At 39.3% G+C, this 25,578-nt stretch overlaps 1 long non-coding RNA gene across 1 annotated transcript in view; it reads right to left on the bottom strand.

The window, feature by feature from the left end:
• LOC123573559 (uncharacterized) overlaps window positions 1-24,194 on the bottom strand; it is a 94,209-nt gene extending 70,015 nt beyond the window's left edge. The window contains exons 1-2 of the long non-coding RNA XR_006698169.3: window positions 24,144-24,194; window positions 23,929-24,042 (exon numbers count right to left, since the gene is read on the bottom strand). This is a non-coding gene — a long non-coding RNA (uncharacterized lncRNA). The remainder of the gene's footprint in view (window positions 1-23,928; window positions 24,043-24,143) is intronic.
• Window positions 24,195-25,578: the final 1,384 nt, after the last annotated feature.

The raw sequence follows: 25,578 nt of genomic DNA, 5'->3' as shown, positions 1-25,578 counted from the left end.
TGTTCTTGTGATAGTTTGCTAAGAATGATGGTTTCCAGCTGCATCCATGTCCCTACAAAGGACACAAACTCATCCTTTTTTATGGCTGCATAGTATTCCATGGTGTATATGTGCCACATTTTCTTAATCCAGTCTGTCACTGATGGACATTTGGGTTGATTCCAAGTCTTTGCTATTGTGAATAGTGCTGCAATGAACATACGTGTGCATGTGTCTTTATAGCAGCAAGATTTATAATCCTTTGGGTATATACCCAGTAATGGGATGGCTGGGTCATATGGTGCATCTAGTTCTAGATCCTTGAGGAATCGCCATACTGTTTTCCACAATGGTTGAACTAGTTTACAATCCCACCAACAGTGTAAAAGTGTTCCTATATCTCCACATCCTCTCCAGCACCTGTTGTTTCCTGACTTTTTAATGATGGCCATTCTAACTGGTGTGAGATGGTATCTCATTGTGGTTTTGATTTGCATTTCTCTGATAGCCAGTGATGATGAGCATTTTTTCATGTGTCTGTTGGCTGTATGAATGTCTTCTTTTGAGAAATGTCTGTTCATATCCTTTGCCCACTTTTTGATGGGGTTGTTTGTTTTTTTCTTGTAAATTTGTTTGAGTTCTTTGTAGGTTCTGGATATTAGCTCTTTGTCAGATGAGTAGATTGCAAAAATTTTCTCCCATTCTGTAGGTTGCCTGTTCACTCTGATGGTAGTTTCTTTTGCTGTGCAGAAGCTTTTTAGTTTAATTAGATCCCATTTGTCAATTTTGGCTTTTGCTGCCGTTGCTTTTGGTGTTTTAGGCATGAAGTCTTTGCCCATGCCTATGTCCTGAATGGTACTACCTAGGTTTTCCTCTAGGGTTTTTATGGTATTAGGTCTAACATTTAAGTCTCTAATCTATCTTGAATTAATTTTCGTATAAGGAGTAAGGAAAGGATCCAGTTTCAGCTTTCTACTTATGGCTAGCCAATTTTCCCAGCACCATTTATTAAATAGGGAATCCTTTCCCCATTTCTTGTTTCTCTCAGGTTTGTCAAAGATCAGATGGCTGTAGATTATTTCTGAGGCTGTGGTATTATTTCTGAGGACTCTGTTCTGTTCCATTGGTCTATATCTCTGTTTTGGTACCAGTACCATGCTGTTTTGGTTACTGTAGCCTTGTAGTATAGTTTGAAGTCAGGTAGCATGATGCCTCCAGCTTTGTTCTTTTGACTTAGGATTGTCTTGGAGATGCAGGCTCTTTTTTGGTTCCATATGAACTTTAAAGCAGTTTTTTCCAATTCTGTGAAGAAACTCATTGGTAGCTTGATGGGGATGGTATTGAATCTATAAATAACCTTGGGCAGTATGGCCATTTTCACGATATTGATTCTTCCTATCCATGAGCATGGTATGTTCTTCCATTTGTTTGTGTCCTCTTTTATTTCACTGAGCAGTGGTTTGTAGTTCTCCTTGAAGAGGTCCTTTACATCCCTTGTAAGTTGGATTCCTAGGTATTTTATTCTCTTTGAAGCAATTGTGAATGGAAGTTCATTCATGATTTGGCTCTCTGTTTGTCTGTTACTGGTGTATAAGAATGTTTGTGATTTTTGCACATTAATTTTGTATCCTGAGACTTTGCTGAAGTTGCTTATCAGCTTAAGGAGATTTTGGGCTGAGACAATGGGATTTTCTAAATACACAATCATGTCATCTGCAAAAAGGGACAATTTGACTTCTTTTCCTAACTGAATACCCTTGATTTCTTTCTCTTGCCTGATTGCCCTAGTCAGAACTTCCAACACTATGTTGAATAGGAGTGGTGAGAGAGGGCATCCCTGTCTTGTGCCAGTTTTCAAAGGGAATTTTTCCAGTTTTTCCCATTCAGTATGATATTGGCTGTGGGTTTGTCATAAATAGCTCTTATGATTTTGAGGTACGTTCCATCAATACCGAATTTATTGAGCGTTTTTAGCATGAAGGGCTGTTGAATTTTGTCAAAAGCCTTTTCTGCATCTATTGAGATAATCATGTGGTTCTTGTCTTTGGTTCTGTTTATATGCTGGATTATGTTTATTGATTTGCGAATGTTGAACCAGCCTTGCATCCCAGGGATGAAGCCCACTTGATCATGGTGGATAAGCTTTTTGATGTGCTGCTGAATCCAGTTTGCCAGTATTTTATTGAGGATTTTTGCATTGATGTTCATCAGGGATATTGGTCTAAAATTCTCTTTTTTGTTGTGTCTCTGCCAGGCTTTGGTATCAGGATGATGTTGGCCTCATAAAATGAGTTAGGGAGGATTACCTCTTTTTCTATTGATTGGAATAGTTTCAGAAGGAATGGTACCAGCTCCTCCTTGTACCTCTGGTAGAATTCAGCTGTGAATCCATCTGGTCCTGGACTTTTTTTCATTGGTAGGCTATTAATTATTGCCTCAATTTCAGAGCCTGCTATTGGTCTATTCAGGGATTCAACTTCTTCCTGGTTTAGTCTTGGAAGAGTGTAAGTGTCCAGGAAATTATCCATTTCTTCTAGATTTTCTAGTTTATTTGCGTAGAGGTGTTTATAGTATTCTCTGATGGTAGTTTGTATTTCTGTGGGGTTGGTGGTGATATCCCCTTTATCATTTTTTATTGCGTCTATTTGATTCTTCTCTCTTTTCTTCTTTATTAGTCTTGCTAGCGGTCTGTCAATTTTGTTGATCTTTTCAAAAAACCAACTCCTGGATTCATTGATTTTTTGGAGGGTTTTTTGTGTCTCTATCTCCTTCAGTTCTGCTCTGATCTTAGTTATTTCTTGCCTTCTGCTAGCTTTCGAATGTGTTTGCTCTTGCTTCTCTAGTTCTTTTAATTGTGATGTTAGAGTGTCAATTTTAGATCTTTCCTGCTTTCTCTGGTGGGCATTTAGTGCTATAAATTTCCCTCTACACACTACTTTAAATGTGTCCCAGAGATTCTGGTATGTTGTATCTTTGTTCTCATTGGTTTCAAAGAACATCTTTATTTCTGCCTTCATTTCGTTATGTACCCAGTAGTCATTCAGGAGCAGGTTGTTCAGTTTCCATGTAGTTGAGCGGTTTTGAGTGAGTTTCTTAGTCCTGAGTTCTAGTTTGATTGCACTGTGGTCTGAGAGACAGTTTGTTATAATTTCTGTTCTTGTACATTTGCTGAGGAGTGCTTGACTTCCAATTATGTAGTCAATTTTGGAATAAGTGCGATGTGGTGCTGAGAAGAATGTATATTCTGTTGATTTGGGGTGGAGAGTTCTATAGATGTCTATTAGGTCTGCTTGCTGCAGAGATGAGTTCAATTCCTGGATATCGTTGTTAACTTTCTGTCTCGTTGATCTGTCTAATGTTGACAGTGGAGTGTTGAAGTCTCCCATTATTATTGTATGGGAGTCTAAGTCTCTTTGTAAGTCTCTAAGGACTTGCTTTATGAATCTGGGTGCTCCTGTATTGGGTGCATATATATTTAGGATACTTAGCTCTTCCTGTTGAATTGATCCCTTTACCATTATGTAATGGCCTTCTTTGTCTCTTTTGATCTTTGATGGTTTAAAGTCTGTTATATCAGAGACTAGTATTGCAACCCCTGCTTTCTTTTGTTCTCCATTTGCTTGGTAAATCTTCCTCCATCCCTTTATTTTGAGCCTATGTATGTCTCTGCATGTGAGATGGGTCTCCTGAATACAGCAGACTGATGCGTCTTGACTCTTTATCCAGTTTGCCAGTCTATGTCTTTTAATTGGAGCATTTAGTCCATTTACATTTAAGGTTAATATTGTTATGTGTGAACTTGATCCTGCCATTATGATATTAACTGGTTATTTTGCTCATTAGTTGATGCAGTTTTTTCCTAGCCTGGATGGTCTTTACATTTTGGCATGTTTTTGCAATGGCTGGTACCGGTTATTCCTTTCCATGTTGAGTGCTTCCTTCAAGGTCTCTTGTAAGGCAGGCCTAGTGGTGACAAAATCTCTAAGCATTTACTTATCTGTAAAGGATTTTATTTCTCCTTCACTTATGAAACTTAGTTTGGCTGGATATGAAATTCTGGGTTTAAAATTCTTTTCTTTAAGAATGTTGAATATTGGCCCCCACTCTCTTCTGGCTTGTAGAGTTTCTGCCAAGAGATCTGCTGTTAGTCTGATGGGCTTCCCTTTGTGGGTAACCCGACCTTTCTCTCTGGCTGCCCTTAAGATTTTTTCCTTCATTTCAACTTTGGTGAATCTGGCAATTATGTGTCTTGGAGTTGCTCTTCTCGAGGAGTATCTTTGTGGTGTTCTCTGTATTTCCTGGATTTGAATGTTGGCCTGCCCTACTAGGTTGGGGAAGTTCTCCTGGATGATATCCTGAAGAGTGTTTTCCAACTTGGTTCCATTTTCCCCCTCACTTTCAGGCACCCCAATCAGACGTAGATTTGGTCTTTTTACATAATCCCATACTTCTTGCAGGCTTTGTTCATTTCTTTTTCTTCTTTTTTCTTTTGGTTTCTCTTCTCGCTTCATTTCGTTCATTTGATCCTCAATCGCTGATACTCTTTCTTCCAGTTGATAGAGTCGGTTACTGAAGCTTGTGCATTTGTCACGTATTTCTCGTGTCATGGTTTTCATCTCTTTCATTTCGTTTATGACCTTCTCTGCATTATTTACTCTAGCCATCAATTCTTCCACTTTTTTTTCAACATTTTTAGTTTCTTTGCGCTGGGTACGTAATTCCTCCTTTAGCTCTGAGAAGTTTGATGGACTGAAGCCTTCTTCTCTCATCTCGTCAAAGTCATTATCCGTCAAGCTTTGATCCGTTGCTGGCGATGAGCTGCGCTCCTTTGCCGGGGGAGATGTGCTCTTATTTTTTGAATTTCCAGCTTTTCTGCCCTGCTTTTTCCCCATCTTTGTGGTTTTATCTGCCTCTGGTCTTTGATGATGGTGACGTACTGATGGGGTTTTGGTGTAGGTGTCCCTCCTGTTTGATAGTTTTCCTTCTAACAGTCAAGACCCTCAGCTGTAGGTCTGTTGGAGATTGCTTGAGGTCCACTCCAGACCCTGTTTGCCTGGGTGTTAGCAGCAGAGGCTGCAGAAGATAGAATATTGCTGAACAGCGAGTCTACCTATCTGATTCTTGCTTTGGAGGCTTCCTCTCAGGGGTGTACTCCACCCTGTGAGGTGTGGGGTGTCAGACTGCCCCTAGTGGGGGATGTCTCCCAGTTAGGCTACTCAGGGGTCAGGGACCCACTTGAGCAGGCAGTCTGTCCCTTCTCAGATCTCAACCTCCGTGTTGGGAGATCCACTGCTCTCTTCAAAGCTGTCAGACAGAGTCGTTTGCGTCTGCAGAGGTTTCTGCTGCTTTTGTTGTTATCTGTGCCCTGTCCCCAGAGGTGGAGTCTACAGAGACAGGCAGGTTTCCTTGAGCTGCTGTGAGCTCCACCCAGTTCGAGCTTCCCAGCGGCTTTGTTTACCTACTTAAGCCTCAGCAATGGTGGGCGCCCCTCCCCCAGCCTCACTGCTGCCTTGCGGTTAGATTGCAGACTGCTGTGCTAGCAATGAGGGAGGCTCCTTGGGCGTGGGACCCTCCCGGCCAGGTGTGGGATATAATTTCCTGGTGTGCCTGTTTGCTTAAAGCGTAGTATTGGGGTGGGAGTTACCCGATTTTCCAGGTGTTGTGTGTCTCAGTTCCCCTGGCTAGGAAAAGGGATTCCCTTTCCCCTTGCGCTTCCCAGGTGAGGCGATGCCTTGCCCTGCTTCAGCTCTCACTGGTCAGGCTGCAGCAGCTGACCAGCACCGATTGTCCGGCACTCCCTAGTGAGATGAACCCAGTACCTCAGTTGAAAATGCAGAAATCACCCATCTTCTGTGTCACTTGCGCTGGGAGTTGGAGACTGGAGCTGTTCCTATTCGGCCATCTTGCTCCGCCCCTCCTATACCCTTTATTATGTTGAGTTAATTCCTAGTATGCCTAATTTGTTGTGAGTTTTTATAATAGAAAGATGGTGAATCTTATCAAATGTTTTATCTGCATCTATCAAGATGATCATACAATTTTTATTCTTCATTCTGTTACTGCTGTGCACCACATTTCTTTATTTGTATATAAAGAACTATCTTTGTGATGGGGTTCAGGACATGCTACTCCAAAATATGGCACCTTGATATTTTGAATATGTTAAGCTGAAAGAATTTGAGAAACAGCATGTGTGGGAAGATGTCTCTGACTGTGCCCCATCCTTCTCCCCTGAAGCAAGCCATAAAACCCAGAAAAGATTTTCTGACTTTCCCCTGAAGTAAATAATAAGATCCTCATGCGAGAGATGCCCTCTCTTTATCCAGAGGAAAGAAATATTCTTATCTTCATGTGTCACAGAGAAGAATCTGAACAAGCAGGCCTTACTAAGTTTCCTCTAGTTTATTATCATTAGATCATACCTCTTTTGCCATATATTTCTCCATGACTATCCATTCTTCATCAAACATAGCAAAAATATACAAAGGTTTAACTCTTTCTTCAGATCTCCATTTCCTTATGAAGGCTCCCTTAGATAAATTAGATAAATGTATGTGCTTTTCTCTTGTTAATCTTTCTTTTGCTGTGGGAAAGTAAGCAATGAAATTAGAGGAGAAAAAGGAGGAGATATTATTCTTCTCCTATACTTGCATCCTAGGGATAAAGGTATATGAACCTTTTAATGGGCTTGCTAGTATTTTGGTGGGGATTCACACATCTGTGTTCATTGTGGATACTGGCCTATAATTTTCTTTTCTTGTAGTGTCCTTGTCTGTCTTTGATATCAGGGTACTGCTGGCCTCATAAAATGGATTTGAAAGTGTTCCCTCCTCTCCAATTTTTTGGGAGGATTTGAGAAGGATTGGCATTAATTCTTTTTTTTGTTTGTTTGCCAGACTGTCTGAATATGTTTGTATGATGTTAATTCTTTTTCATATGTTTAGTAGAATTCACCAGTGAAGACAACAGGTCCTAGGCTTTTCTTTCTTGGGAGCTTTTGATTAGTGATATAATCTCCTTACTCATCATTGTTCTGTTCATATTTTTTATTTCTATACAATTTAGTCTTGGTAAGTTATATGTTTCTAAGTATTCATTTCTTTTAGAGTATCCAAATTGTTGGCATATAGTTGTTGGTAGTAGTTTTTCTTTTTATGATTCTCTGTGTTTCTATGGTATCAGTTGTAATGTCTTATTTTTCAACTATAATTTTTTTTATTTGATTCTTCTCTTTTTTTCCTAGTAAGTCTAGCTGAATGTCTGTATATTTGGTCTATCTTTTAAAAAAACTCACAACTCCTAGTTTTATTGATCTATTTTATTGTTTTTCTGGTCTCTAGTTCATTTATTTTTTATCTGATCTTTATTCTTTCTTTTTTCTTAATGTAGACATTTATTACTATTAACTTCCCACTTGGAACTTCTTTTGCTGCATCTAATAACTTTTGATATGTTATATTTCTATTTTTGTTGGTCTCAAGATATTTTTTAATTTCCTTTTTGGTTACTTCTTTGATTCATTAGTTGTTCAAGAGTGTGTTGTTTAATTTTCAAATATTTGTGAATTTTCCAATTTTCCTCATGTTATTGATTTTTTGTTCATACCATTGTGGTTGAAAAAGATATTAAATATGATTTTAATCTTATTAAATTTGTTAAGATTTGTTTTGTGGGCCAGCATAGAATCTATCTTGGTAAATATTCCATTGTTGTTGGATGGAATCTTCTGTGTATATCTGCTAGGTCCCTTTGATCTATAGTGTTATTCAAGTCCACTGTTTGTTTATTGATTTTCTGTCTGGATAATCTATCCATTGTTGAAAGTGAAGTAGAAATCCCCTACAACTATGTACTACTGTCTATCTCTTCCTGAGTTCTGTTAATATTTACTTTGTATATTTAGGTTCTCCAATGTTGAATGCATATATATTTACAATTATTATATCTTCTTGATGAATTGACCTCTTTGTCATGTTGTCTCTTGTGACGTATTTGACTTAAAGGCTATTTTGTCTGATGTTTAGTATAGCCACAGTACTCTCTTCTGGTTGCTGTTTGCATGAAGTATTCTTTCCCATCCCATTACTTTCAGTCTATATGTGTTCTTAAAGCCAAAATGAGTTTCTTGTAGGCAGTATATAGTTGGAACCTGTTTTTTTGTTTGTTTGTTTGTTTGTTTTGAGACGAAGTCTCGCTCTGTCGCCCAGGCTGGAGTGCAGTGGCTGGATCTCAGCTCACTGCAAGCTCCGCCTTCCAGGTTTACACCATTCTCCTGCCTCAGCCTCCCAAGTAGCTGGGACTACAGGCACCTGCCACCACGCCCGGCTAGTTTTTTGTATTTTTTTAGTAGAGACGGGGTTTCACCATGTTAGCCAGGATGGTCTCAATCTCCTGACCTCGTGATCCACCCGTCTCGGCCTCCCAAAGTGCTGAGATTACAGGCTTGAGCCACCGTGCCCAGCCAAACCTGTTTTTCTTAATCCATTCAGCCACTGTATGTCTTTTGTTTGGAGAAGTTAATTTATTTACATTTAAAGTAATTATTAATACGTAAGGACTTACTATTGCCACTTTGTTAATTCTTTTATGATTGTTTTGTAGTTTCTTTGTTGCTTTCTTTCTGTCTTGCTGTCTTCTCTTGTGATTTGAGAAAATTTTGTAGTGATATGCTTTGATTCTTTTTATTTTTTTGCACATCTATTACAGATTTTTTCTTTATGGTTGTCATGATGCTTGCATACAATATCTTATAGTTACAACAGTCTTTTTAAAGCTGATATAACAACTTAACTTTTACTTCATACAAGAACTCTACACTTTAACTTCTCTCCCTACACTTTGTTTTTGATGTCACAATTTACATCTTTGGTATGTTATGTACTCACCAATAAATTATTGCAGCCTTTTAAATTTCTAATACTTTGCTTTTTAACTTTTATACTAGAGTTAAAAGTGATTTACATACCACCTATATGATACGAGAATATTCTGGATTTGACTTTTTTTTTTTTTTTTTTTACCTTTACAATGTTTTATTCTTTCATATTTTTCCTGGTGATAGTCTCCTTTTATTTTAACTTGAAGAATTCTCTGTAGCATTTCCTGTAAAGCAGGTATAGTAATATAAACTCCTTCAGGTGTTTTTTGTTGTTGTTATTGTTGGTATAGGAAAGTCTTCATCTCTTTTTTATTTCTGAAGGTAGCTTTGCTGGATGTAGTAGTCTTGATTAACAGCTATTTTGTTCTTTTAGGACTTTGAATATATTATTCCCCTTTCTCCTGGCTTGCAAGGTTTCTGCTGATAGTTGTGTGTGGGTTCCCTTGTATGTAACAAGTTGCTTTTCTCTTGCTGCTTTCAAAATTCTCTCCTTGCCTTTGACTTTTGAAAATTTAATTATAACATGTCTTGGTGAAGATCTCTTTATGCTTAATTAACTTGGGTTCTTTGGGCTTCATGGATTTGTAGATTCATTTTCTTCTACATATTTGAGAAGTTTTCTATCATTATTTCTCTAAATAAGCTTTCTTCCCCTTTCTCTTTCTCTGCTCCTTTTTTTGACTACTGTAATGTGTATATTGGTTTACTTAGCAGTGTCCCATGAGTCCTATAGACTTTCTTCACACATCTTTATTCTTTTTCTTTTTGTTCTTTTGACTAGATAATATCTAATGAACTCCTTTACAGGTCACTAATTCTTTCTTCTGCTTAACTGAGACTGCTGTTGAAGCTGTCTATGAAATTTGTTAGTTCAGTCATTGTATTCTTCAGTTCCAGGATTTTTGTTTGGTACTTTAAAAAATGATTTCTATCTCTTTGTTGAACTTTTCATTAAGTTCATGTATTGTTTTTCTGATTTTGTTTACATATTTATTTGTGTTCCCTTATAGCTCATTAAGCTTTTAAAAAATAAATATTTTGCAATCTTTGTCAGGCAGTTTGTAGTTCTACATTTTTATGGCCTAGTTACTGGTGCTTTATTTTGTTCCTTTAGTGGTATCATGTTTCCCTGATTATTCATGATCCTTGTGGCCTTGTATTGGTGTCTATGTATTTGAAGAAGTAAGCATCTCTTCCAATACTTACAGACTGACTGTGGCATAAAAAAACTCTTGGCCAGTTAACCTGTCCAGAAATTCTTGGTAGGCCAGCTGGTTGGGTCTATGGGAGTGCTTGCTGTTGAAGTCCTCAGGTGGGATGTCCTGGTGCCTGGGTCCACAGGAGCCAACCTGGCACTGGGATCCACTGGAGTGGGCCTAGTAACTAGACCCATGAGGGTGGCCCTGAGGGTCTGCAGAAGCCAACTTAGTGCTGAGGTAGGCGTAGTGCCTGGGTCCTTAGGGGTAAACCTGGTTTTGAGTCTGCAGGAACTGGCATGGTGCAAAGTCTACTACGGCAAGGCTGGGCTCTGGGTCTGCTGAAATCTTCATCTAGGGGCTGGCCTGATGCTGGGGTTGTCCTAGAGCATGGGTCTTCAGGGTGAGCCTAGAGCCAGTGGTTGCAGGAGCTGACCTGGTATTAGAGTCCACTGAGACAGGCCTGGTGCTAGAGTCCATGGAAAAATTGGGTGCTCATTCATTCTTATTCCTCCACATGGAGGGAATCTCTTTCTGCACTGTGTTGCATGGGCTTAGAGAAGGGGTGATGCAATTTATGTGAAAATGTCCTTCCTACCCTCTTCACTGCATTTTTCTTATTTCTGTGTTTCAGCCATGTGCTGTAGTCTCTCAGCTGGGTTTCTCAGATCTTGTGAAGATATTTTCATGCATGATTGGTTGCTCAAATTGATGTTTATGTAAGGGAATGAGTGCTGGATATTTCTATTCCACAATCTTACTCTAAACAACAAATATTTACCTAGCATTAGATTCAGTCACTTACTTAATGATTGTTTAAGGATCACCAATAACTTTGCAAAATGCATGAGAGCTATGCTTTGAAAAGAGAGATTATCATGGCAATGCTATTTTTGAAGTCAAAGAAAAATAGTATCTGATTTTGGCAATCAGACATTTCTGAAATTATTGTTATTCTCATTGGACTCTACATATATCAGCATAGTGAGTGTATGTATGTGTGTGAATTTCTGCAATACAGAATTCTAATTAAAGGCAAATGTGAAAATAATAGGAAATATATATACTGGCCTTTGCATCCACTTCCTGATGTAGAGCACTTAGAAGTCTTTTTAGATAGGAGTGCTAGGAGAATCTTTTGTGAAATATTTTGTCTTTGACCCTGACTCCTGACACAGAACTCCTAAGAACTTTGTAATTCTCTGAGTGATAGAAGCATGTAGTGCAGAGCTCCTAAATCCCTTTTAGGAGCATCTTTTGATAGGAGCATCTTTTGTTCTAATGAGGAAACTCAGTGGGCTTCAGGATCACCTCAGGATCAGGGCTGATTGCCAGGAGAACAAACCATGTGATTGGAGGGTTGGAACTTTCAGCCCTGCCCCACCCTGATTTTCAGGGAGGGAAGAAGGGCTGAAGATTGACTTAATTACCAATGGCCAATGGTAATTAGTCATGCCTGCATAATGAAGCCTTCATAAAAAACAGAAGGACAGGCCGGGTGCAGTGACTCATGCCTGTAATTCCAGCACTTTGGGAAGCTGAGGCAGGTAGATCAGAAGGTCAGGAGATCAAGAGCATCCTGGCTAACACGGTGAAACCCCATCTCTACTAAAAAAAAAAAAAAACCAGAAAGAATTAGTCGGGCGTGGTGGCAGGCACCTGTAGTCCCAGCTACTCAGGAGGCTGAGGCAGGAGAACGGCGTGAATCTGGGAGGTGGAGCTTGCAAGCTTGCAGTGAGCCCAGATTGCACCACTGCACTCCAGCCTGGGCAACAGAGCGAGACTCCATCTCAAAAAAAAAAAAAAAAAAGGACAGAATGTAGAGAATTTCTGGATTGTTAAACACATGGAGGTGCCTGGAGGGTGGTGCCCTTAGAGACGGTATGGAAACTCCTCACCCCTTCCCTCATACCTTGCTCTATATACCTCTTCATCTGGCTGTTCCTCTGTATTATTTGTAATATCTTTTATAATTAACCAGTAAGTGTAAGTATTTCTCTGAGTCCCATGAGTCATTCTAGCAAATTCTTCAAATACGAGAACAGGATATAGGAACCCTGATTTATAACTGGTCAGTCAGAAGTATATGTGACCTATTATGTGCGATTGATGTCTTTGGGGGTGAGGGGCACTCTTACGGGACCTGAGCCCTTTTACCTGTGGGTTCTGACCCTAACTCCAGATACATAGTGTCAGCATTGATTTAAATTATAGGAAACCCAGTTAGTGCTCATTGGAGAATTTCTTAGTGTGTGGGGAAAACTCCCCATGTATCTGGTGTCAGAAGTAAAGTACTGAGAGTAGTGAGTGATTTGAAAGGGGGAAAACAGTTTTTTTTATCTCTTACAGCAAGTAGCCTAAAGCTATAAGAGTATGGAGTATTACTATGGTGTCTTTCGGAACCAGGGAGCGAGAAAGAATCCAACAGAATCCCAACTATGTAAGTTGCTTTAAGCCAAAGCTGGAAAAAAAGTGGTATATTCATCATAAATGTATTCCTCAAAATGCTAAGTATTTCTTTAAAGTGATTTGGTTTTAATTTCGTCATTTGTCTTAGTACAAAATGATGATTATGATAATGTGATAATCTACTAATTAAAAGGTGAGAATGGGGCAAATTCTACTTGTAGTAATTGTTTTCAAAGATAGCTACAAAAATTTCTCCCATATTCTGTGCATTGTGACTTCACTGCTTCTCCAGTGAACAGGTGGTTTGTTTTTCCCTCTTTTAATCTGGGCTGACTTAGTGAATTGTTTAGACCAATAGATGTGATAAAAGTGATGATGTGTAAGTCGGGTGCAATGACATATGCCTATAATCCCAGCACTTTGGAAGGCCGAGGCGGGCAGATCCTCTGAGGTTGGGAGTTCGAGACCAGCCTGGCCAACATGGTGAAGCCTCATCTCTACTAAAATTACAAAAATTAGCTGGGTGTGGTGGCACATGCCTGTAATCCCACCTACTTGGAAGGCTAAGGCAGGAGAATCGCTTGAACCCAGGAGGCGGAAGTTGCAGTGAGCCAAGATCACACCACTGCACTCCAGGATGGATGACAGAGTGAGACTCCATTAAAAAAAAAAAAAAAAGTGATGCTGTGTGAGTGCCAGGCCCAGACCTCAAAAAGCCTCATAGCCTTCTTAGAACGCTCCTTTGAGCCTGCCATGTAAGAAAACCAACCTAGACTGTGGAACAATGGGAGGCCACACAGAGAAGTGCTTCTAGGCATGTGAGTGAGACTAACTTAGACCTTCCAGTACAGCTGACACTCCAGCTGTATGAAGATCCATGTGTGACACCAGATAAAATCAACAGAAGAAATACTCAGAAATGTTAATAAGTTATTATTGTCTTCAGCTACTAAGATTTTTGTTGTTGTTCTTTTCACATAATAAAATTACCACTTACACAATTTTAAAGTGTACAATTCAGTGGTATTTGGTACTTTCACAGTGTTTTGCAACCATCACCACTATCTAGTTGGAACTATTTTTATTGCCTCAATAGGAAAACTTGTACTCATGAAATATTCACTCTTCATTCTCCCCTTTCTCCAGCCTCTGACAACTACTAATCTATTTTTTATCTCTAGGAATTTGCCAATTCCAGATATATCATATAGTTGGAATTATACAATATTTGGCCTTTTGCATCTGGCTTTGTTCACTTAGCATGAGGTTTTCAAGGTTTATACATGTTGTAGTATGCATCAGTATTTCATTACTTTTCATGGCCAAATAATATTCCATTGTATGGCTGTATCACATTTTGTTTATCTGTTCATCAGTTCATGGACATTTGGATTGTTTTCAACCATTGCCAAATCCAAGGTCATAAAGATTTACTCCTATGTTTTCTTCTAAGAGTTTTCCAATTTTAGCTCTTATATTAAGGTCTTTTATCTATTTTTAGTATATTTTTGGTATAGTGTGAGATAAAGGCCCAACATCATTCTTTTGCATGTGGATCTCCAGTTGTCCTATACTGTTTGTTAAAAAGATTATTCTTTCTTCATTGACTGATTTTGGCACACTTGACAACAATCAGTTGACTAAGCCATTAAGTTTTGAGGCCATTTTCATATAGTAACAATTAACTGATACACTTCTTGATCTGGAGAATTTATATTTATGGTGTACATCATCTCTCATTGAAACTACAAATAGAATATGCTTAAATTAATGAAAAATTAAATAACCCTTCCTTGACAACACACACAGTCATCTGATAGGCCATGAATGGACAGTCAGCCTGCATCACATATAAGGTTAACATTCCAGTGATGTCTTGAGATCTAAGTTTCCAAAGATATGGCTGAACTTATAGGATTTATGTGTATTAGTTGTCTATTCCTGCATACAAAATTGTCCCAAAACTTGGTTGCATAAGACAACAACACACATTTTTATCTCATATAGCTTTTGTGGATAAAATTTAAAGAGTGGCCAGGCACAGTGGCTCACAGCTGTAATCCCAGGACTTTGGGAGGCTGAGGTGGGTGGATCACCTGAGGTCAGTTTGAGACCAGCCTGACCAACATGGAGAAACCCTGTCTCTACTAAAAATACAAAATTAGCTGGAGTGATGGTGCATGCCTGTAATTCCAGCTATTTAGGAAGCTGAGGCAGGAGAATCACTTGAACCAAGGAGGCAGAGGTTGCAGTGAGCCGAGGTCACACCATTGCACTCCAGCCTGGGCAATAAGAGCAAAACTCTGCCAAAAAAAAGAAAAGAAAAGAAAAGAAAGGAAAAGAGAAAAGAAAAGGAAAGGAAAGGAAAGGAAAGAAAGCAAGAAAGCAAGAAAGCAAGAAAGAGAAAGAAAGAAAGAAAGAAAGAAAGAAAGAAAGAAAGAAAGAAAGAAAGAAAGAAAGAAAGAAATGAAAGAGCATAGGGTTGCTTGAGTATCCTCATATCATATCAGTTGGCTTCTCCCAAAGTGAGTGATCCAAGTGAGGAAGACAGAAGCTACACATTTAAAAAAAATTTTTTTATTATACTTTAAGTTCTAGGGTACATGTGCACAACTTGCAGATTTGTTACATGAGTATACATGTGCCATGTTGGTGTGCTGCACCCATTAACTCGTCGTTTACATTTGATATATCTCCTAATGCTATCCCTCCCCCCTCCCCCCACCCCACAGCAGGCCCCGGTGTGTGATGGTCCCCTTCCTGTGTCCAAGTATTCTCATTGTTCAGTTCCCAACTATAAGTGAGAACATGTGGTGTTTGGTTTTCTGTCCTTGCAATAGTTTGCTCAGAATGATGGTTTCCAGCTTCATGCAGGTACCTACAAAGGACATGAACTCACCCTTTTTTATGGCTGCATAGTATTCCATGGTGTATATGTGCCACATTTTCTTAAACCAGTCTATCATTGATGGACATTTTGGTTGGTTCCAAGTCTTTGCTATTGTGAATAGTGCTACAATAAACATGTGTGCATGTGTCTTTATAGCAGCATGACTTATAATCCTTTGGGTATATACCTAGTAATGGGATTGTTAGGTCAAATGGCATTTCTAGTTCTAGATCCTTGAGGAATCACCACACTGTCTTCCACAATGGTTGAACTAGTTTACAGTCCCACCAACAGTGTAAAAGTCTTCCTGTTTCTCCACATCCTCTCCAGCACCTGTTGTTTCCTGACTTTTTAATGATGGCCATTCTAACTGGTGTGAGATGGTATCTCATTGTCGTTTTGATTTGCATTTCTCTGATGGCCAGTGACGATGAGCATTTTTTCATGTGTCTGTTGGCTGCATAAATGTCTTCTTTTGAGAAGTGTCTGTTCATATCCTTTGCCCACTTTTTGATGGGTTTGTTTGATTTTTTCTTGTAAATTTGTTTAAGTTCTTTGTAGATTCTGGATATTAGCCCTTTGTCAGATGGGTAGATTGTAAAAATTTTCTCCCATTCTGTAGGTTGCCTGTTCACTCTGATGGTAGTTTCTTTTGCTGTGCAGAAGCTCTTTAGTTTAATTAGATCCCATTTGTCAATTTTGGCTTTTGTTGCCATCACTTTTGGTGTTTTAGGCATGAAGTCCTTGCCCATGCCTATGTCCTGAATGGCATTGCCTAGGTTTTCTTCTAGGGTTTTTATGGTTTTAGGTGTAACATTTAAGTCTTTAATCCATCTTGAATTAATTTTTGCATAAGGTGTAAGGAAGGGATCCAATTTCAGCTTTCTACATATGGCTGGCCAGTTTTCCCAGCACCATTTATTAAATAGGGAATCCTTTCCCCATTTCTTGTTTTTGTCAAGTTTGTTGAAGATCAAATGGTTGTAGATGTGTGATATTATTTCTGAGGGCTCTGCTCTGTTCCATTGGTCTATATCTCTGTTTTGGTACCAGTACCATGCTGTTTTGGTTACTGTAGCCTTGTAGTATAGTTTGAAGTCAGGTAGCGTGATGCCTCCAGCTTTGCTCTTTTGGTTTAGGATTATCTTGGTAATGTGGGCTCTTTTTTGGATCCATATGAACTTTAAAGTAGTTTTTTCCAATTCTGTGAAGAAAGTCATTGGTAGCTTAATGGGGATGGCATTGAATCTATAAATTACCTTGGGCTGTATGGCCATTTTCACAACATTGATTCTTCCTATCCATGAGCATGGAATGTTATTCCATTTGTTTGTGTCCTCTTTTATTTCATTGAGCAGTGGTTTGTAGTTCTCCTTGAAGAGGTCCTTCACACCCCTTGTAAGTTGGATTCCTAGGTATTTTATTCTCTTTGAAGTAATTGTGAATGGGAGTTCACCCATGATTTGACTTGTTTGTGTGTTATTGGTGTATAGGAATGCTTGGATTTTTGCACATTGATTTTGTATCCTGAGACTTTGCTGAAACTGCTTTTCAGCTTAAGGAGATCTTGGGCTGAGATGATGGAGTTTTCTAAATATACAATCATGTCACCTGAAAACAGGTACAATTTGACTTCCTCTTTTCCTAATCAAATACCCTTTATTTCTTTCTCCTGCCTGATTGCCCTGGCCAGAATTTCCAACACTATGTTGAATAGGAGTGGTGAGAGAGGTCATCCCTCTAGAAACTACAAATTTTTAAAAACTTAGCCACTGAAGTCACATACCATCCTTTAAAAATATCCCATTACTTACATAAATAAGCCCCATTCATTTTGGAAGAAGGCTGACAACACAGAGCATAATTTCTAGAAAGAAAGAATCATTGATGGCCACCAGAGATTACCTATAACAGTTCACCTTCTGGCTGTCAATGCCCGCTAACATGCAAAATATACCCATCCCCTTTCAAGCTCTCCAAAACTCTCATCTCATCAGAGCATCAGCTCAAAGTCCAGACTCTCATTATCCAAATCAGGTCCATGTGCAGATAAGGCTCTTCAAGTCCAATTATTCAAGCACAGTTATTTTTGATCTGAAAGCCTGTGAACTAAAGAATTAAGTTATATGCTTCTCCAACAAACTCAATCTACAATGGTAGCCTAAGAATAAAATAACCATGTAGGAGAGAAAGAGAGTCACACAGGAATCACTGGCACATAACAATTCTGAAATTTGTCAGAACATTTTCTGGTAGTTTCTTGATTGGGAGTGAAGGCCTGAGAATAATTCTCCATGGTTCCTGCCCCCACCTTCTGGGATCATGGTTTTGCCCTTTGAAGCATCCTTCATTTTCTATGAAAGATAGCCCATATTTATACTTCAGTAGTTTTTTCACACTTCTTCCTTCCCATAAACTTTGGGGTCAAATGTCTTCTTCATTTTTATTGTCTTTGTCTCTTTTTTTTTTTTTTTTTTTTTTTTTGAGACGGAGTCTTGCTCTGTCGCCCAGGCTGGAGTGCAGTGGCCAGATCTCAGCTCACTGCAAGTTCCGCTTCCCAGGTTTACGCCATTCTCCTGCCTCAGCCTCCCAAGTAGGTGGGACTACAGGCGCCTGCCATCTCGCCTGGCTAGTTTTCTGCATTTTTTTTTAGTAGAGACGGAGTTTCACTGTGTTAGCCAGGATGGTCTCGATCTCCTGACCTCGTGATCTACCCGTCTTGGCCTCCCAAAGTGCTGAGATTACAGGCTTGAGCCACCGCACCCGGCCATCCTTGTCTCTTTTAGTTCATGCTAGAGATAGTTTTGCTAATACTATTCTCTTAAAATTTTGTGGATCTCCTTTAAATATTATTGATGCTTACTACATTAGTCAAAGTCCACATTTACAAATCTTTTTGAGATAAGCATTTCTATGTCTTGGGCTTCTGCTGGGACTGCTCAGGGATATCACCCCTAAGCTTGTTAGAAGCCCTGTTGTTTGACCCAACAGTTCTTTAAGGAGACACTGCCTTGGATATTTCTGAGTCTTTAACAAAGTATTTTACAGTCACATTGTATGTTTCACCTTTATACCATGATTTCCTGAGAAAAGAAAGGGTTTCATCTTTGCCCAGAAGTCATTGCTAAATATTAGTATCAGTTGACATCCAGAAAGGCTAGAAATTTTCAAATCCAGAAATTCCTGGGTTTTACTTTAAATTAAGACCTATTCTTTTAGCTTATTTGTCTCCACTCACATTTTAAAGCAAGACTTAACCAGGGGGCACTTTCAATACTCTGCCTGGAAATCTCCTTAGTTAGATTCACCAATTCAATAAGTGAATTTCCTTCTTTTAATATTATCACAGGTGACAGCACTGCTAAACTTTTTCCCACTACATAACAAGGATTCCCTTTCTTTCATATCCAACAACATATTTCTTACTTTTCATTAAGCTCTTAATGGCAGCCTCCTCAAAGGACACTGGGTTTCTGCTATCAGTCTCTTCAAAGTCCTTTAGTTTTTCACCTAATGTTCTCCTTAAAATTTGTCTGGATCCTAAGAATTCCAAAGCTTCTCCCACATTTTTATTTTTGTTACAGCATTCCAGGTATAAAATTTAGGTACAAAAACCCATATTAATTACTATTTCTGTATAACAAATTAGTCAAGATTAGTGGCTTAGAGCAACAATAAACTTCTTTTTAATCTCATACAGTCTCTGTGTTAGGAATTTGGGAACAGCTTATCTTGGTGGTCCTGGCTTGGAGTCTCTCATTAAATTGTAGTTAAGATGTTGGTCAAATCTGTAACCATTTGAAGCCTTTACTGGGGCTGGCAAATCCATTTCCAGCATGACTCACTCACATGGCTGGCAAAATGTTATTGGTTGGATGCAAGTCTTAGTTACATGCCACATGACCCACTTCACAGGGCTGCTGAGTGTCCCCATTGTCACTGGCTTCCCTCAGAGTCAGTGATCCAAGAGAACAAAATAGAAACTTACTATTTTTTACAATCTAGTTTCAGAGGTCACACAACATTACATAATCTATTGGTTACACAAATTAACCCTGATACAATGGAGAGGAGGACTACACTAATTCTTTAGCAGCATGTAAAGATCACTGGAGAACATATTGGAGATGGATACCATTGTATTTATATTTGATTCATGTGCTTATGTATTTTTATCATGATACACTGTTACTTTTTTAAGCACGGATTTATTGAGTATCTGCCATATGCACTGTTCTTGTTGCTAAAGAAATACTAATTTCCAAAGCCTACAAAACCTCTACTCTCATGAACCCTAGTTCCTAATGTGAGGAGACAGAAAATGACAAAATATATTAGCAAACTCTATGTCAGTTGATAATGGCTTCAAAGGAAAACTAAAGCAGGACAGAGGCACTGAGATTGCAAGGGGTGGAGTAGAGCATTGTACTTTAAATAGCATGGTCAGAGAAAACTTTGGGAACAAGGTGACATTTGATCAAAAATCTGAAGGCAGAGAAAAAATGGTATTTGGGGAAAAGCTTTCCAGGACAAGGAGGCAGAACATGCAAAGACCTTCAGGTGACAAAATCTTTGGGATGTCTGAGGAACAGCAGAGGAAATTGTAGGGCTGAAGCAGATGATTAAGTGTAAGAGTATTAGTGATGAGGTCAGGGATGGTAGATTGGGGGAGCGTTTTATAAGTAATTAGAGGGACTCTGGTTTTTGTGCTGAATGATTTGAGAAACCATTGGAGGGTTTTGTGCAAAAACCTGACTTGTTTGGGCTTAAAATTTAAGAGGATCACTGCGGTGGTTGTGCTGAGAAAAGTCTAAGAGAGACAAGAGATAGAAAGTCCAGTAATTAGGCCATGGCAATAATATAGTAGAGAGATTACAGAGCCTTGGACCAGCAAGTGAAGGAGGTGGTGAGGTTGGCTTATTTTCCTTATTTCAAAGGAAGAGCCAATGGGATTTGCTGGCAGATTGAATATGGAGTATGAGAAAAGAAGAACAGTCAAATATGACTTTGAGGATTTGGCCTAAGCAAGGAGAGCAAAGAAATTGCCTTTTATCATGATGGGAAAAACAACAGGAGTGGTGAGGTTGGGATGAGGGGTTATAAATTAAGAGTTCTGCCTTGGACACACTCAGCAGGAGATGTTTGTTAGACGTCCAAATGGAAAGTTAACTAGGTAACTGGATACACAAGTCTGAAATTTTAGGAAGTGAGTATAGCTCCATATAAGGTCCAAAGATTAAATCCTCATCACTCTGATGCTCAGAGGTTGGTCAAAAGAGAAGGAACAAGCAATGGTGACTAACAGATGGTGCAGTCCCAGAGGCAGAAGGAAAGCCAACTGCAAGTAATGTCTGACAGCAAAATGAAGGAAGGATTCATCAGTTGTATCTAGTGTTCTACTGATAAGTTAGGTGTGGTGATAACTGAGAATTGACCACTCCTTTTACCCCCAGAATTGGAACTTAAGTTAAAAATTTTTAAATGGTATAGTGGTTTTTGCATTACTATATGTATGAATATTTTTATATTTAATTTAAGTTCTATGTATGCTTAAAAATAAATGTAACTATATATACAAACACATCCAGACATATAATTATTTATAAATACTTCTCCAGCTTATTTCATGAATTGAAATTACATGCTTCCTATTATAAGCTAAAGTGGTGCTTCTCAACTGTAAACCCCAGCCCACCCCATCATCATTCAACTCTAAGCAAACTGCAATTTATAACATTCTTCGAAAGAATAAAACAATCAACTTGAGTGCACCATCAGGAAATGAATCAGCAGAGTGCCATCTGTAGGAAACCAAGCTAAAGATATGGCCAAGAAAGTTAAAGGCATCTTTTTGCTGGAGTATTGGGATTATTAAATTTCCAACCTCATGCAGACTTTGGAAGTGAATGCTTGCAGCAGTAGACACACAACATGGAGATTTCAAGCTTATATAAGCTAATACGTGGAATAAATGTAGGACTAATATTAACCTGGCTTAAAGTAGATTTTCACTTAGAATGTGAGCCATATGACTTACGTCATTTGCAAAGATTGACTATTAGTTCACGAGATTAGATTTTTAAGAAACATTCTCAAATGAGATATTCACAGAAGTTTTGTCCTTCAGGAGAAAAATTGTATATTAATTCCAGTAGTACAAGTATTTGACAACTGGCATAGCAGAGTACCAATGAATCAACGAGACAGTCAGTAAAAATGGCTGCCCAACCCATTAGAACAAGAGCAAGTTGTAAGCAACCTGTAAGTTCATTCAGGGCAGCCTGGCTGTGATATCCACCATCATTACAGAGAGTATTTTTGAAACGCTGCATCTGATGCCATGGATGCATTTATGACCCAAGCCAGAATGCCAGCTGTGATGTGTGTTATAGTTATATGTAGCTTGATCTTGAATAGTAATTCTCCCACTTGATCATAAACCAGAATCACCAGAACTGACCCCAAATGGCCTGAGTTTTTTCTAAATCTATTCTAAAAATATATTCACAGGTAATGCAGTGAGCCTAGAAGGAAGGTCCCACTGGTAGGCATTATTCTGCTGGGGGTCTGCCCTTCTCCAGGCTCCTTTTGTTCTCCCTGCCAGAGGCAAAGGGAGTAGAGGAAGGTCCTGGGAGTCAGGTTGAGTGAGGAGGGGCATCTACCCAGGGATCCCCGGAGTGAGTCACCCAAATAAACAGATAAAGCCTATAATTCAGAGGCTTCTTACCAGGTCCCTTGGATGGATACAAAAGCATGCATCCGTGTCAAGGGACTTACCAGTCAAGGGACTGGTAAGAAAATGTGGGCAGATCAGAGTTTCTCAACGGTGCTTCTAAAATACCTAACACTGAAATGCAGTGTTTCTTAAAAATGCAGATTCCTTGGCCCTGCCCCACATCTAATGAATCAGAATCTCTGTGAGAGAGGCTGGGTTCTGCATTTTACACCAGTTTGCCAGGTGATCTCATGCAGGCTAAAGTTTGAGAACCATTGAGACTACACAGTGTAACTTGGGAGAAGAATGAGACAGAAGTCCTAGGTGCGTCAGGTAAGGCTGCACGCCTGGCACCACGTAACAGGGCCAGTGTAAGGGACTGAAGGGTTTCCTAAGGAATAGAATCTTCAATTATCATAGATTGCATAGAACCTATGTAGTTTCATTACAAAAGTGGCATCATCCCGCAATACTTTCCAAATCACTTCTGAAAGCAGAAAGCAGGAATGAAAAGACACCATTTTACAGCAACTCTTCAAGGGGGAATAAAAATGTTTTTAATAATATTCTTGGCTGGGCGCGGTGGCTCACGCCTGTAATCCCAGCACTTTGGGAGGTCGAGGCGGGCGGATCACGAGGTCAGGAGATCGAGACCACGGTGAAACCCCGTCTCTACTAAAAATTACAAAAAATTAGCCGGGCGCGGTTGTGGGCGCCTGTAGTCCCAGCTACTCGGGAGGCTGAGGCAGGAGAATGGCGTGAACCCGGGAGGAGGAGCTTGCAGTGAGCCGAGATCACGCCACTGCACTCCAGCCTGGGCTGGGCGACAGAGCGAGACTCCGTCTCAAAAAAAAAAAAATAATAATAATAATAATAATAATAATAATAATATTCTTACTTTACCCCTACTCTGATTGTTTTACCTGCTATATTGCAGGTAAACTATATTAAATTAACTATATTAAACTATATTAAGTCAACTAAACTAAGTCAATTGCATTAAGTAACTATATTAAGTTAAAAGATGATTGTGCATAAGAATGAACTTGAAGGCATATTACAGAGCTACCCAAACAAATCGGCATGGCTAGTGTAGAGAATGAAAATATTAACTGCTCTTCCCTAAGAATTTACCGGGACTGGTGTCCAGGTTGTCTACACCTGACAGGAGATGGATAGCAAAGTTCTGGGTTCCTATGACAGCCTTCCAGATGTGCAACACAGAATCTCCTACTTAAAAAAAAAGATAGTCACCCTTTATAAAAACCAAAAGTTGTAAGATAATGTTAATGTAACATCATGAAAGCTACAACCTGACTGTGTCAACTTAAATCCCTTATGAAAGTGACATGCTACAATAAGAACACATAGAGCAGTGAATGAGAGCCCTGAGAGGTTCGAGAAGCCTGGGCTGCTTCTATTTTTGTAGATTTTAGAATATTTTTTAAAAAGTAAAGAGAAGATAGAAAAAATTTAAATGCCAAAACAAGATAAGAAAAACTATGGTATATTATAGATATATACGTAACAAATGAACTTTTCATAGGAAAAAAAAGAATAAGTAAACAACACAATATAATTGTTCACACAATAATGGAATTTATTTTTAAAGTATTTATTTATAAAGCTTCAAAGGTGGTGTGGTCTGGTTATACAGTCATGGGATACAGGTTAAAAGTTACATGAAAGACAATCTAAATCTGTTGGTTTATTGCTTTGATCATGTATGTCATAGCTTGTCGGTGTGTTGCTTTAACCGTATACATCATAGACCATACTTGTCATTTGAGGATAAAGAAAAAAACACTAGAATAGAACCCCTTTGTAATGGGAGGTCCAAATCAAATGCCCCACCACTCACCTTCAACTGGGCCTGGTAGTGATGAGTTCTCGGGGCTGCACTGATTCGCAGGACACCAACTAGGAGCGGAACCTTAGGCAATTCATCCATGCGCTGTTACCTGGGTTTCCCAATCTGTAAAATAAGGGAAGATGATTATAGAGGTTCCTTCTAGCTCTACATGTCTATTATGTTTTCATCCATTCTAGTTTGTTTGCTATGCATTTCTACAGTACCTCTCCTCTTGCACCAGAGGAGTAAGTTGCTAGAATTTCCTTGGTGCCAGTGAACTGTGTAAAAGCGTATTCGTTCCTTTTATTATCCTTCCATTCAGTCTCTTGCTGTGGGTTCTTTTCTTTGCCACTTGGACCAGCTCTTTAACAAACATTTCACGAGTTGTCCCAATAATTAACAACTAATTAACAAGAAGGCCTTGCTGCTAGGGGTTAGTGCTTTCAAAAAGAAATGAGCAGGAAGGTTGCTTTGCTTTCTATATTCACAAGGCCCCGCCATTGTCATTGTAATCTGCTGGAGATGGTGGTGCCTGAATAGTGTGAACAATCTCATTAAAGATCTCTGCTGGAACAATCAATTCACTGTCACCAGACCATATCGATCCTGGAGAACTGTCATTGAGTTCCAGGGCGTTTGTAAAAATTGACAACCAGAAGTGTGTTTCCATTTGGGCTCTTTATTTCTCTGAGAAACACATTATAATCAGATGGTATCTAAGTGGCTCTCGCCATTGCTCCTGCACGCTGGAAACGCTGATGAGAAGTTTCATGACAAATGTTTTAGCAGGATGCCCTTTCCAGACACACAAGACCAGCATGCAAAGCACCTGCTGGTTACTCTGCCCCCTCCTGAGACGCCGCTGAATGCCCATCGTGGTCCCCTCTTTGAAATTCCTTAGGTTTCAAGCCTTGTCTCACACGATCTTGCTCCTCTGGTCACAGCTGACTGGACCAGGGATGAGCACATGATCCAAAGGGACCATCTGTCCAGTGACCTAGGAGAGAAAGAATATAGTTTAGCAGAAACGGTAAAGGCAGCGGAAGCAGAAAGGAGGGCATGAAGTCTCCACGGTGGTGAATCAATAAACTGGGTAGCGACAAACCCGTGTCAAGACAGCTGGTTACCTGAGCTGTGCTGTGCCTGCAGCCACAAGCTTCTTCTCCACTGAGGCCCTGTACAGTGCAGAGAAGCAAGCATTTCATGTCTTCATCACGATGGTGGTAACTTGGGCATACTGCTGTCCTGCATGACCACCACTGACAGAACTCACTGCCATGACTCTGCCACCCACGAAAAGACCACTCTGCAGTTTTGAGGATGATGCACTGTGAGTTTCAACTTTATTCTCTGAAATAATGATACTAAAAATAGGTCCATACCGATAAGCATTGATTAACACATTGAATTTGCCTTATTCTACCTATACTGTGGTACTTTTTGAAAAACATAAGTTGATGGCTGGGTGCGGTGGCTCATCCTGTAATCCTAGCACTTTGGGAGGCTGAGGCAGGAGGATCACATGAGTTCAGGAGTTCAAGACTATCCTGGGCAACATAGCAAGACCCCATCTCTAAAAAAATAAAAAATAAAAGAAATTTTTTTAAAGAAGAAAAATTTAAATTGAAAACTCTGCCATTTCAGGGGGGCTGACTGAGT

Source organism: Macaca fascicularis, chromosome 5 (assembly GCF_037993035.2).
Source record: "Macaca fascicularis isolate 582-1 chromosome 5, T2T-MFA8v1.1".
NCBI classification, from domain to species: Eukaryota; Metazoa; Chordata; class Mammalia; order Primates; family Cercopithecidae; genus Macaca; species Macaca fascicularis.
Note: the sequence above shows the minus strand (reverse complement) of the source record. Positions and strands in the feature narration are given on the sequence as shown.